Source organism: Chelmon rostratus, chromosome 7, assembly GCF_017976325.1.
Source record: "Chelmon rostratus isolate fCheRos1 chromosome 7, fCheRos1.pri, whole genome shotgun sequence".
Taxonomy (NCBI): domain Eukaryota; kingdom Metazoa; phylum Chordata; class Actinopteri; order Chaetodontiformes; family Chaetodontidae; genus Chelmon; species Chelmon rostratus.
Window position 1 is genome coordinate 14,712,201 of NC_055664.1, and position 14,696 is coordinate 14,726,896.

Genomic DNA, 14,696 nt, shown 5'->3' on the forward strand with positions numbered 1-14,696 from the left:
GAAGGTTTCCTGGCCTGTTCTAGAAGATGGAGCAGCCCATTATGTGAATTAACTATAGTAATCCTGTAATACATTTTAGAGGCACTCCACTGTGTGAATATGACAGGGGACCAAAAAAGGATATCATACTGGTACCACACAACTTTCAACTGTCTCATTTATCAGTCTAGGGTCACTCAAAACTCATATATCACAGACGCTGCATACAGAACCGCCAGAGGAAGCTTCTTATTATGCACCCAGTGGTTATTTTCATGGATGAACTCCAAAAAAACAGATGCGCCGTAAAATGAAAAAGCACAATCCTACAAACAACAAAGAGCAGAATTTAGCTCTCACAATAATCATCTTGCTACCCATGATTTTTTTTTCTGGATTAAAATCCTAAATCACATCATCCTCTGCCTCCTGTGTGGCAGACTGGCTGAGCACAAGTTAGAAGCCTTCACCTGTTTGCCCTACATTTTATGAGAGGATTTACAAGGATGCACTGCAATCACACGGAGCTATTTCAAGTCTGTCGTCTCTTTCGGCTGTATCGTTCATTCGAACTGGCTCTGTGAGAGGAAGAGCGTTGTGTTTTAAGTGCTAAAAGTCCTCTCATGGTTCATTGTCTCTTTATCCACGTCAGTCAAGTCTTATTGTTTGGTTGCTTCAGGCCTAGTACCTGCTACCATCACCCTTCCAGCAGGTCAGGCTCAGTCTCAGTGAATATATTAAGCCCATACTCTGGCTATAACCTTCTGAAAACAACTGCATCTATCTAACCATCTGTTTGTTTGTTTGTCTGTTGTCCCATAAGAACAGCTGGGTGCCGTCTCTCTCTCTCTCTGTCTCTCTCTCTCTCTCTCGTTTCTCCTCCATGTCCCTCTCTTTTCACTCTTCACTCACCATCAGCCGCTCCCTCTCTCCCCCAGCTGTGGGAGCTTCATTCCAGATGTTTTGGATCTGGATCTTTCTCCCCTCTCATCTTTCTCTCCCTTGTGTGCATGTTGTCCTTGTCCCTCTTCCTCTCCCATGTGTGTGTGTGTTTCCTTTCTCTTCTCTCTTCTCTTTCTCTACCTGTGTGAATATTGTAGTTGAGCTTTGCCTCTTGTGTTTTTGTGTAGTCTGTCGTCTCCACGGTGGAGAGGAGGTCATGTGACTCAGGTCAGTTTGACGACACCTGAAGTTGTTGGACGTCCTCCTGGATATATATATTATACCATTTTGTTATATATATACATACATACATACATGAGTTCTCTACTTTACCCTCTTATTAGTAGTTTGAGTTATGATGTAACATAGAAACACTGTTTTACTACAGTGATGTTGCACAACATGGGTCAGTATAATCAGTCAAGTGCAATCAGGGCATAAATCTCCTGTTTTAGTCATCTCGTCACAGTGGACGGTGGACATTTGCCAGAATGAAATGTTCATTCTTATTCAAGCTCCATAGAAATTTGGTTTGGATGTAAGAGGGGTTGAGAGAGGAAAACTTAATGCGCCAGCGGTAGAATGTTGTGCTGTATATCAGCACAAACACACTGTAAATCACATTTTGGCAAAGATGGCCATGATAATAACATTCTGCGACCTTTGCCCTCAGAGATATTGTCCAGATACTGTTCTCCAGTTGTGCTGAGGAAGTGTTGTAACAGTGTCATCTATCATTGTGAACTGCTTGAAGAGCGGAGGAGAGAAGGATGTGTGTGTGTTTCATTTTTGGCTTTTCTTTTTGGCGTTTGTGGTCGCTTGCACAGCCACACTACATCCTGGTAGAATATATTTATGGCATCATATGTAAACGCTCCGCTCTGCATTCTGACCTGTCAGACCGGACGACAGGACTTCTTCACAAAATGTTCCTGTTGTGTGCTGTAGCTATTCAGTTTTAAACATAAGTCTCACTAAAAGGCTCACAGAAACAGAAATAAAATGCTTGTATGGGTCCAGGAGGTTTGATTTTGGCAAAAGTTGTGCAGTTCTGTGTCCCTGTGTTAATCATTCATGCATCACGTTTAAATGCTAATATGTCACAGAATTAGTATGTCCATATCAAAACCCTCTCTTACCTCTCTTTTCCCATAAAATGTATGAGTACCCTGTGATGTCACCGATGGGTGTGGTCACAGGTACAATAGAGCACACCTCTGACCTCACCCCACCAGATGTGCACACCTGCAGTTTTGTGCATGAATGTGTTGAAAGAGCGTGTTTATTGTTAACTCAAATGAGAGAAATGCAAATTCTGCCGACCAGCTCTGAAAAAAAAAAGACAAAGAAAATATCCTCACTCCCAAATCGTCACATACAAGCCTGGTGTCATCCCCAGAACGTCAGAAACCGGCGTTTTGTCACGGCCCATCCTCAGCAATATTCAATTTTTTTAAGTCACTTTAGATGAAACCACACACACTTCCATATGACGAAAACTTGGCAAATGCTGAATTTGAAGAATAACTTCCCACCTGATGGAGACCCTGGAGCGGATTATACTCAACCACCTACGTCACCTGGTGAGCAGGGAACTGGACCCCCTACGGTTCGCATATTGACCGGGCATTGGTGTGGAAGACACAATCATCTACCTGCTGCACAGATATCTTTCCCACCTGAAGAGCAGTGGGACCACAGTGAGGGTCATGTTTTCTGACTTCTCCAGTGCTTTCAATACAATCCAGCCATCACTGCTGAGGGGGAAGCTGGAGGGAGCTGGAGTAGACTGTCACCTGGCTGCATAGACTGTGGACAACCTCACCAACAGGTATGTGAGGCTTCGCGACTGTGTGCTGGATGTGGCAGTTTGCAGCACCGGTACTGTGCTCTCTCCTTTCCTCTTCACCCTCTACACAATCGGACTTCAGACACAACACAACCAGCTGCCACCTCCAGAAGTCATGTTAGAGGTGTATCACAGGGGAAAGAGCTGGAATAAAGGGAAGTCGTTACTAACTTTGTCGGCTGGTGTGGACTGAATCACCTGCACATCAACGCCAGCAAGACTAAGAAGATGGTGACAGACTTTCGCAGGAAGGGGCCACAGATTAAGTAAGACGACTTTGGCCCTTCCTGTGCAGGGCTAAAGTCGTCTCCATCTCCTGAGAAGACTGAGGTACTTTGGAGTATGAAGGACATTACTGAGGACTTTCTATGACTCTGTGGTTGCATCTGCAGACTTTTACACTGTGGTCTGCTGGGGCTGCGGAAGCTGATACAGTAGATTGTTGCCTGGGATAAGAACATGTTGGGCAGGCAGAGCAGTTGCTCCAAACTTCTAATATTTCCACGGACGGATTTACGGTGGAGGTAGTTGAAAGCCCGGTGGGTGTCATACAGACGTAAACTATGAGAGGCCGGGGGGCGTGACCAAGTCTGGGAATGAGTCCAGGTTCCACACCGATTCTTGGTCAGGACCCCTTGGTGTCACTTTTTTAACATCATTTTTCAGTGTGCATGGTTGCCCGTAAATTTCTATAGAGTGGCCGTTCTCACTCCCAGCTTGTCAAATGACGTAGTTCAGAGACCGAGAAGAGCCCACACACAGAGGAGGTTGGGGTGGTTGGATGGTGGTTGAACTGGACTTTCACCCAGGAGACTGGGGTTTGTCTCCTGTCTGAAACCAAAAGTGACCTTTGATTTCTTTTGTAAGTGAAATAGCATGCATGCAACATGCATTACTTAATATATGCATTTAAGTAATGTACTTAGCCAAACCATGATCCTTTCCTTAACGTCAAAGTAGTTTTGTTGCCTAAACGTAAACAAACTCTGACCGTTTCACATTAACCACTGTTACCAGGAAGCTTTTATTTTGAAAGTCTAACCAGATGTATTTATTATTGCTAACTTGATCACTTGATGCATGTGCAAAACTGAAACTCGAGGGCTAATCAGAGCATCGTAATTTGAAGCATATGGCCACTGAACAAGCGTCCATCAGCCACATTGGCAGCGAATTTGAATTGACACACTGAGCTGATGCATCCAACCAGTCTTGGGACTGACTGCATTGTAGGAGATGTGCAGCCTTCACAGCTCATTTAAAAAATTTCATTTGAATCTGTGTGAAATGAACTTTGAGCTAGCTCTCATGAAGTGTGAACGTGCACAACACCGCAGAGTTCCTCTTTAACAGCACCTGAAAAAGGTGCACTACTGGAAAAAGGTGCACAACTGGATTATAATGCAGCAATTATAAGAGACAGCAATGTGTTTTCCTCATGTGCAGGATATGGGACGTGACCGTCAGCTGCAAGTGATGGAGTACCACAATCAGTTCAGCTATGATCCAAAACAGTTGCCATTTTCACCTTATTAACCCAGTCATAATATGCTTTGTTCAAAAATAAGACCCCCCAGAAATAGAACTCTAAATATTTTCTGGACACATGGCTCCCATTTATTGTAACACGGTGAACACTCATGAGCATGAATAGTGCCATAAAACAGACAGAATTTTCTAAACACTCAGAGTTTCCAAATTAAGTGGGTGACTCATAATGATAACAGTTTTTTAAATTTTGTTATGGTTGACTAATTAGCTTTGTCATGGTCAACTTAGAGCTCTGGGCTCTAAAGGTTTGGCCGCGCGCAGGCTGCAGAATGCAGCGTTACACATTTTGAGAAGCTAAAAATACCCTCTGCACCACACGGAAGGACACCGAGAGCCAATCCTAATCAAGAGTGTCTTTTGATTTCTCTTCTCTTCTGACATTTCAGTCAGGCTTTGTTTAAATAGTGGTGAATTCTGTGGAGTAGAAAAATTGTTAAGCACCAAAACAATTCAAGCAACCCTTTCTCTCTCTCTGACACACACACACACACACACACACACACACACATTCAAACATACGCCAGCACAACTCATTGTTATTTATTTTGTGGCTATGAAAATGTAAAGCAAAACCGAGCGTGTCACTGCTTTTGGTTTATCTCCAAGTTATACACACACACAGGCGAAGCTACAGCCCCGTCCCACTGCCTGTGCTCTTGAATAAACTTCTTCTTTTCAGACATTATAGCATGTGTTGTCATAACCTTTTTGGATAATGGCACATAAATTCGTCATATTCTGACACACTGGGCCAGAGAGACGTCATTGGCCAGTTGTTTGGCTGCCAGAGACAACACGCTGCCTGTGCTTGTGCCTGTTGAAGGAGGACCCAGGCTGCTGCCCCTTCATGTGTATATATGTGTGTGTGTGTGTGTGTGTGTGTGTGTGTGTGTGTGTGTGTGTGTGTATACTTCATGCATTTGAGAGTATGTGTGCATGTGCGAATGTGAGGAGAGAGAAGGGACTGTGTCTCTGGGGGCTGTGCAGCAGTGAGATGACTGCTCTCTCTCACTTCTTCCCTCTGCCTCTCCGTGTTTTGCTAAACACCAGAAATGTTATTTGAAGGTGCTGACCCTTCCCTGCTCTTGGGGGGGGGGGGGCTCTCTACGTGAGCCTTTGGCAATCCACAGTTTTGGGTGCAGTGGCACCCTCCAACAGTGACTGAGGAGAGCCTGTATTCCAAGGACACACGACTCGCTCTAAACAAAGCACACCAAATTAGTGATCCCCCGCGGACGCCACAGAAAAGGCTGAGTCTGATCATATGGAGGGTTCAGAAAGAAGCAGCTCGTACACTAGGCTTGTAATACCTTGGAGGGGGGAAACGCAGTGCAGTTCTAATGATTTTCTGTGTTTGTTTTGTGTGTGGCATGGGGGCAATAAAGGTGTATGGAAGTGGAAGACAAACATGCATATATGTGCACTACATACTGCATATCTCTGTAAATCTTAAAGGAGAGGTGCATCTTTCTCACGCCTGTGCACACATGCACAAAGGCAAACTGAAAAGTCCTGGAAAAAGATGCATCCATTAATCCATTAATGATAAGTTAAGCTATGTGGTGTGTTTGGGGTTTTTTTTATATTTTTTAAGAGGAATTGTTCATTTATTGCTTCCATTCTTTATCATTAACGAACAGACGTTAAAAAAAAATAAATCTATTTACACGTAGCTATTAGCAGCTACGTGTAAATAGTAGTAGTAGTAGCTATTAACACGAAAGGAATATAAAAACCATGGTTTCAGCACAGAGTGACTAACTGATCCATCCAGGCAAGAAGTGTACTAATATATCATGTCATCCTCCTTTTGGCTGGACACCAAAATGTGTGGTGATGCTGGTCACTTGCTTGTAGCACCATCTGCCATCTCTGAGCAGCTGAAAATGCACGGGATGCAAAACTGACAGCGTGAAGAAAGTCCAGAGTGCCAGAAATCTGTTCAAACTCCTTTTTTTTTCTTACTTTCACACAGATTTTTTTCAGTGGATGTGTATGGAGTGGAAAACTACTTTGAAGCAGGGACGCTGAATCTTCACTAAATCTTTTACCACAACAAAAACTTGTGAAGTCTACTGGGAGGCCTGATAATAAAGCCTGACCAAAACCTCATCTGCACTCAGAACTTTCAAAGATCTTCATAACAGCTTTGATTAATGTTACATGAAACAAGTGGTGTTTTATGCATTAGTATGAAACATTGACTGAATTGCAAATGATAAAGGAAGCTATGGAACGCCTCAGAGGTAGTCAATCAATATTCCCTGATCTGAAGTACATGGCTTCACTGATTCTGCACACAGCTGACAAAATGAACAGGATGCATGGTAGAAATTTCATTTTTATTATTCAGCTATTAGGCCATTGCATGCACTACACGGATAAAGCAATGAGGAATGCACGGACAGCTGTTTTGTATGTTTGACATGAAGCTTTGTTGCTATTATGTCCTCCGTGCACTGTAATCCAAGACGTCAGCTAAATTTAGCTGAGACATATACAATTTATGCTTGTCTCTTAGATGGAGTCTGATGTGAGATGATCACTACCAAACTATGGGACTTATTTCATTCAATTTCATTTGATGGAACTGATTTGCTAAACAGGAAAATATAAAAAACCACGCTGACATGCACACATGCGATACCCCGACCCTGACCCCACACACACAAACACCTGGTTCAGTCGAGCTCTGTCTCTCTGTAATGGTTACCATATGATGGATTAGGAGTTGTTTATGAGTTATGTACCATATCCTGTTTGTTACTCTCCACCAGGAATAAATCTTCAGCAGTGGCCTGTTCGCACCAGTAATGACTTGGAACATGTAGCTCAAATATCCTTGTCTTTATAGGCTTGTATGTGTGTGTGTGTGTGGTAGCAGAGGAGAGAAATTTATGTTGTGGTTGTGAAGTATGCATTATAATGTTCTTGTGTCTTATTTACAAGTCGTATCTACGGTTTACAAGGAGGAAAAACTTGCAAAAAATCTATGACTCCAGCAGAAAAGCCACAGTGTATTTCGCTCAACCTTTTTCTTTGGAACTGAAACAGGCAGCGAGCCTGATAGAGACTCCTGCTGCTGCTTGATGTCATCAGACCAGAGCAGGAAACACAACCAAACCAGTCAGTCCCTGTTGGTCAAACTAGAAAGAGCCCCTGTACTGGGCAGCAGGATGGCATTGCGTCAGCAGCTTGATAAGCTGTCTTGGCTAACCCTTCAGGAATCCACGGATAAAAAAACCTGCTTATCAGGGCTGTGATAGCAGCCTGAGTGTGTGTGTCTGTGTGTGTGTGTGTGTGTGTGTGTGACTTTAACTCAGGTAGGCAAAGGGCTAGATTGAAAGACATTTAGAGCAGTTCCATGCCTGCAATTGTACATATACTGTATGTTTGCTTGTATGTAGGTATGTACCATATATGTGCTTGCGTCTGCTGTATCTATGGGGTTACAGGTGAAAAGGAGATGTGGTGAGACTGTGAGTATTCATCCGCTCCTTTATTTGTATGTATGGTGCTGCGTGACCTCACTGTATAAAGAGACAGAGAAAAGGACAGATGTGTTATCAGGAGTTGTAGCCGTGCTTCACCGCTGGTCTCAGTCCAATTTATTTGCACACAGCCCCTCCATTCTCGTGTGTCTCCCTCTCACGTCTGCCACCTCTGACTGACCCTCTCCCTCTGTGTGTGTGTATGTGTCTAGCTATCTACAAACCACTGCGAGCCGCTGGGATAACACACACTTACACACACCCGAAGAAGGGCCACTCATCCCTCAGTGCTTTACAAATTCCACTTAAACAGAGCAAACATAAGGTCTAGCCTGGTGTGACTGTATTAGTGGTTAGAGATGAACAGACGTGAGTTGTGGCTAGAGAAAAAGCCAATGAATTATATAGGAAGGGCAGTAACCTTATATGTTAGCTGCAGGATCAGACTACTGATGCTACAAGATGCTTGACAGTTTGTTGCAGTGTGAGGTACTCACACAGCACAAGTTGTTTCCATCCAGATGTGCTGAAATTTACAAAAACAAAAGGAAAACCGTCAGTGTGTCTTCGGAAATCTGTGGCAGCGTTTCAAAGAAAACCTTATCGGGATTGTCGCAGACTAAATTCACATTACTTAAAAATGCTGTGTTTGTCGTGCCAAACGTCTGTGTATTATGTTGAACTAGAAGCCGTATTAATTGGTTGCTGGCTGTTGCTCGCTTTCTCACATGTTTTGTTGCTCTGATTGGTTGTGGGTCTGTTGCACCCAGAGGCATTTTGGTCTGCGCCCGCTGATAACACCCTTTAGAAACTGAAAATGAACCGAGAGGTTTCAGACTAGTTTGCATCTTGAAGTTGAAGCAATGATTTATTATTTTTATTTTTTTGGCTACTTGGAGGCAGCGGAAACAAACTGTGAACACAACACCAGTCTACTTGTCAGTTTGTCAGCAAACAGTTACAGCATCCAGCAGATAGGGGGCAACAGCTCTGATTTATTCTCCACCAACTCCTGAGGGGAAATATGTGGCTCTTTAGCCATTAAATGCTCCATTATGTTCACCAGCTAGTTGCTAATTTTGCCTGTCTGCTATTTGGTGCAGGGCAGGTACCGTGCAGTGGAGTTAAAGAGGCGTTTTTCACTTAAAAACAGGATGTAGAAGCATTATGCAAAATAGTGTTTTGGGTTGCCTTGGAATTATGTTGGCTTGTTACGCTGGAGCTTGTCCTCATGAAAGGACAGAGCTTCTGGTGGAAGCATCTGTGAGGCTTCAGTATGCACATGTACTGTGCATTTGTGTGTGTGCACACATGCAGGCAGCTGTTTATGAACTCACCTCACAGGGAACAGGATGATAGAAGAGAAGCTGACTGTATCCTGTTTTTCCACCTGATTAGACAAAGCAGCGCGGCATCGGAGAACACACCTGTTAGAAACTTGTCTTGGTTCTTCTCGAGCTACAAAACACACTCGCGTTCACGTTAAATCATACAATCACACGGCCACACAGGCATGTAAGCACACACCTAAGCCACGTTGTGCTTACACATCCTGCACACACAAACACATACACACACTATTTTTTTTTATCTCTTGTTTTATCTCTGTTATTCACATGCCCTGTGTGTGTGTTTATGTGAATTTATGTATGTGTGCAACTACAAAAGCCTCTTGTCATCCTCCAGACAAGTATCTCATCTAGTGTAAGCTATTCTTTGCTTTTCAACCTTATGCTAATAGTTTTTTTTATACCTGTTTACTATTCGCAGGAGTGTTGTGTTCGTCCCACTACAACACATGTCGCTGTATGTGGGCAGCTGATTGAATAATTGCCAGTACTTGCATCGCATTATGATAATTGCAAAGCTTCTCTTTTTTTCCTGACGTTACCTAATTGAAACATGCAACAGTGTCTCAAAAAGACAAAACAAAACGCACGCAAAAAATGAGTTAGCTGAAAAATGTGGCTCCTGATTGTATTATCACTGAATATGTCAAACCAAACACTGCACTTCTTTTTGCCAGCTTTTTGCATGAGACTTGTCTCTTATAACCAGGTTAACCTCACCCACAAAGGAGCAGTACTGAGGGAATAGTTTGACATTAAAGCTTTCTCTATATATTACTGTACGTGGGATACCTCTCCCGTTTGTGTGTCAGTGCAGATTCTGAGGACTGACTGCACCGACTTCGTTCTTGTTATAAATCTGCCATCTAATATTTTTAAATGATTTTGCTAATTGCATTTAACACAGTGTAAGACTTGGCAGAATTTCAGGCGATGCTGCACGAAAGCCTAAAGAGGAACCTTTAACTCTGACTGACAGCGGTGCAGGGAGGAAAGAGGTGAAGGACAGAGTTCCTGTGGGTCCAGTGAAGTTAATGTAACTGTGCCAAATTTGAATTAACATCAAACCAGCTTTACATACAACCCATTTACTCTCTCTCACGCACACATACACACAAGCACACACTGGATAAACATGATTGCCACCACTTTTGGTTGTCATTGATCAGCTTTTGTAACATTCAGTACTCAGCGGGCGCTTTCATTAGCATCACATCAGTTCCTTCCTACCACTGCCTATTCCCCACAGCAGAACTGGGGCAAGTGGATGGTAATCTATTCTAATTACCAATGGGTGATTTGTCCAGTTATGAAAAGAAACATATTAGCCATATAATTCTTTCCCTCATATTTCCCCTTAAAACTCAATTTTTCAAGGAAGGGATGCCTTCCACATGGGGCAAAAATCTCTCTTGAGAATGTCTTGTGACAATAATACTAATACTTATAACGTGATGAAGCATTTCCTGACAAAGACCGAATGCTAAGATGAAGATGTATCCGGGCAGACGGAGAAAGACACTTTGTTTGTGCGTGGCTGCACATGCCTGAACAGCATCGCTAGTAACACTAATACGCAACAAAAGGCACATAGATGTAGACACAGAAGAAAACACAATAGAGATGCAGCATCAATACAAACAGCTCATGCAGCAAACGTCTGTCTTCAATTATTCTGAAGGAGAGAGGCAGCATGTTTTTTCAGTCTTTGTTTTGTATGTGCTTCTCTCTCTCTCTGTTTGTGTGTGTGTGTGTGTGTGTGTGTGTGTTGTGAGGAATTCATGCAACATTCATCCGCACTGAGAAGGCCTAGACCTCACATCCCTGCTGATCTTACTGTAAGTGACAGAACCAGTCCATTTAGCGCAGTCCTTCATCGTACCCTGCCCTCTTGCTGTCCCCGGTTGAACTCTGGTCAGCGCGGATCAGCAGTCCGAGCCTTCATGCCCGTCTTTATGATGCCGGCCCTTCTCTGCATCCTCATCTGTCTTACCTCACTGGCTCAAGCTCCTCTGTTCCCCTCTGGTTCTCGCCCACCCACGCCCCACCACTCCCTTTGCGGCACCATGGCACTTGCAACATGTTACCACACACTGCTCTTCCTTCACTGAGACTGCTAACACCCACACACAGGCTCATCCATATGCTTGTCACTTCACAAACATAAGATAGAAAAATCCTGAAATACAAAGGTATTATTACTAATTCCCATAACCCGCCACACTGCAAGCTGTATTGCTAACATGAAGTGAGAGTCCCAGGAATGAAATCTTGAATGGCAGGCAAGATACAAAAATGCAATCTCGGCTGTCCACCAGGCTGCCTCGATCCCTCTGTAAATACAGAAGTTGAAGGATGCTACAAGCTTCCGATTTAAATCTATTTGCTGCTGCATCAACTGTCATCATGACTGCATCATCAGTTCCATTACTTATGGGTCAAAGTGCAACTTCCACAGAGAAAACCAAGGGGATCTTACTGTTTCAGCACATTGAGCCTGATCTGAAGGTCGATCAGTAGGAATGTGATTTTTTTTTTTGTACAGTTGTTGCTTTGAAAAAGACTCCAAACACAGGTGGATACATGTTGGATAGTAGAGAGGTGATTAGTTAATTTGTTCCCCAGTTAGACGTCGTTAGTGATGAAGAGGTTGTACGTCAGGATCAGTGTGTAACTGCAAGACGTTACATCATGAAGCCAGATTAGAGGACTCTTTGGCTGCAGTGGAGCAGGACTTCATGGGGTGTTGCCTCACACTGTGACATAAAAGGACAAGTGTTTTTCTTGTTGGGCTTTTTAATATCTCATCCCTTACTATACTGAACCAAACACAATATCATATACATTCAGTACAGCTCTAAGGACTCCAATCAGTGACACAGGAGACGTTTAAAGCTAAACCGCCGAGCAGGTTCACTCTGGGATAAAATATTCCTGTCTGTCTCCTCTACAACCTTCCTCCAATCACCTCATCCATATCCATTGGCAGACTGTGCACTTACACTGAAATAGAAACCATTCCTGAGGGACACTGTAGTGGTTAAGCTTCTGCAGCACTTTCTAATCTGGACTGCTACCAATAACACTGCTGTGCACCTGGGCTATGAATGTTTTAAGTTGGTTGATTTCCAGACAAAAGCATGAAATGCTGCCGCAGTGGATCAGACCTTTAGCTGTTAGTTAATGATAGATGATATCAACAGCAGACAAAAAAAGACAACTCCTTTAAAGCAAGTGGGGCTTTGAAGGTCAATACAGGCCAAATCTGTAGAGTGAAAGTACTTCTGAGGAGTGACTTTCTGCTACAGTCTGGTAGAACTGTTTGGATGTTGCAGGAAACACTAACCTGTTTTTGTCTGTCGTGTTTATTCATCTCTTCTGCTCTACTGAGTTTATTCAACACGTCCTCATATCCAAACAACTGAAGAGGCTGATTGCAGATGACTCCCAAATTCCAAATTAATGTTGCCGACTCCACCCTGGGAGTTGAGCGGTGCACACTGAGATTGACTGCTGTGCATTGAGTCAAGCATGTTCACGGTGGTTGTCTATGTTGAAAGGTCCTCATCCCCCCTTTCATTTATGATATTCATCATCAGAATATCCAGTTTGTCTGCAGACTATTCAGCTTGGTGACATCACGGTAGCCTTTTTTGGCTTGCATTATTGGACTCAGCTCTCTGAGATGCAGTCCCAATAAAGACCAGCCTCCAAGTGAAGGGTGGACCTCTGACACAATGCCAAATGGAGGACTTCAGGATCTTAAAAGCAATGGGGGCCAGTCTGCTTCAGCTGAACTGCTTGTTGGATGGTTGAACAGCTTCAGAACCATCTGCCATCCAACATGGCGGTGCAGCTACTTCTAACCTGCCCTTCATTCGAGTGACAGTGAGAAGTGTTGTTAAGTACAGTGGCTGCAGTCCTGCTACTGACCAAGAGAATGAGCTGCCCAAACTGCCTAACTGAGATTTCCCTGCAGGGCTGCTAGTCTGTTTATGTTGTTCAGAAAAGTGACAAAAAGGCTCCCTATGGGGGTCCTCATCGGAGACAAAGAGGGGGCAACCAAGTGGCAGAAAATGTGAGACAAAATAGATGAACTACATTTCTCAGCTGGCTTGGCAATTGCCTCATAATACCTTACAACAATTTTCAGGTTTTTAGTAAGAAGGGAAGATGTAGTGCTCGTTCCGTCTGTAACATAAAGGCAATCTTTATTCTACCAACAGTGATGCACATTCATATATACATAAGCGTATGTACACACACCAAGGCTGTATACACGCATAGCTTGAATAGGAGACAGAGAAAGAAAGTAAGCAGAGGCGAGACATAAGGAAAAGGCTAATCCATTTAGTCATCATCCTTACGGGCTTATTGCCCAGCAAGGGAGCCATTATTGGTGCACTGTACCAGCGTCACACTGGCTCACAGTAAGCATGCAGAGCTAAATGCACATGTAATTGGCCTTATTTGTAAAGCCATAAACCCAGCAGTGGGCATCCAGAGAGGTGAGGAGGAAGACCCTTCAAAGTCATGTTGAACAGAGTTTGGTTGTTGCTTACACAGCGCAATAATACACATAAGCTCTATTTGCTGAAGATGTGTAAATAAAACATCTGGACTCTGGATTCATTCAGGGCATTCAGAGGCAAAACAAAAAAACAGTTCTCTAATAGTATATTAAAGCTGACTTAAATGATTTTTTCCACTTGGAGCCAGAAGAACAAGATGGAAACATCAATGTATTATCACTTTATTCAGTTATGATCATAAACGTGTTAGTAAGCAATTTACTTTTTAGACATCAAGCACACACAGAGCAACAGTCGTTTGCAGTCATGTTTCTAGCCACCTAATAAATATGCTCCGATATTCACTCTCCATTAAGCTCTGTTTTGGTTTCCACCAACTCTTTACCGGCTGAATACTCCACTAGGTTCTCCAGCCAGTCACTAACTGTCTGTCTAGGTGGCGTTCACTGAAACCAACAACCTGCTGAGGGTCCAAACAAGGCTGATGCAAACAGCAACATTCATCCATCCATCCATTCTATAAGCAAACAGCAACATTACAGACTATATAAAAGACTACTGAACTTAAAAACTGTCTAAAAACATACAAAAAAGGTGAAGGAAACTGCAGAGTCAGGAGATAATTATCTGTGGGATTGTCATTATGAGCAACCTCTGTCACGTCTTCATTTCATTTGCTGTCCAAATGAAATTCTCGATCAGTGTAGCTTTAAAGGAAGGAGGCTGCAAAAGAGGAGAACATCCACGGCTACAAATCTCAGAGTTTACCAGCACGTCTTGTTTTTTTGTCGTTCGTTTCCTGATGGTTTGTATTATTCCATTTTGTGTCTGCAATCTGTTCAACAATCTGCAGCTGAGCCAGGCCTGAAACATGTTTCATTTTTAAAGAAAAAAAAAAATCTGAGAATGATAAGTGAGAGTATTGCAACACCCCACGCACACAGACACACACACACACACACACACAGGAGGTAGGAGGTGGACACAGGGTTATGGCAGTGGG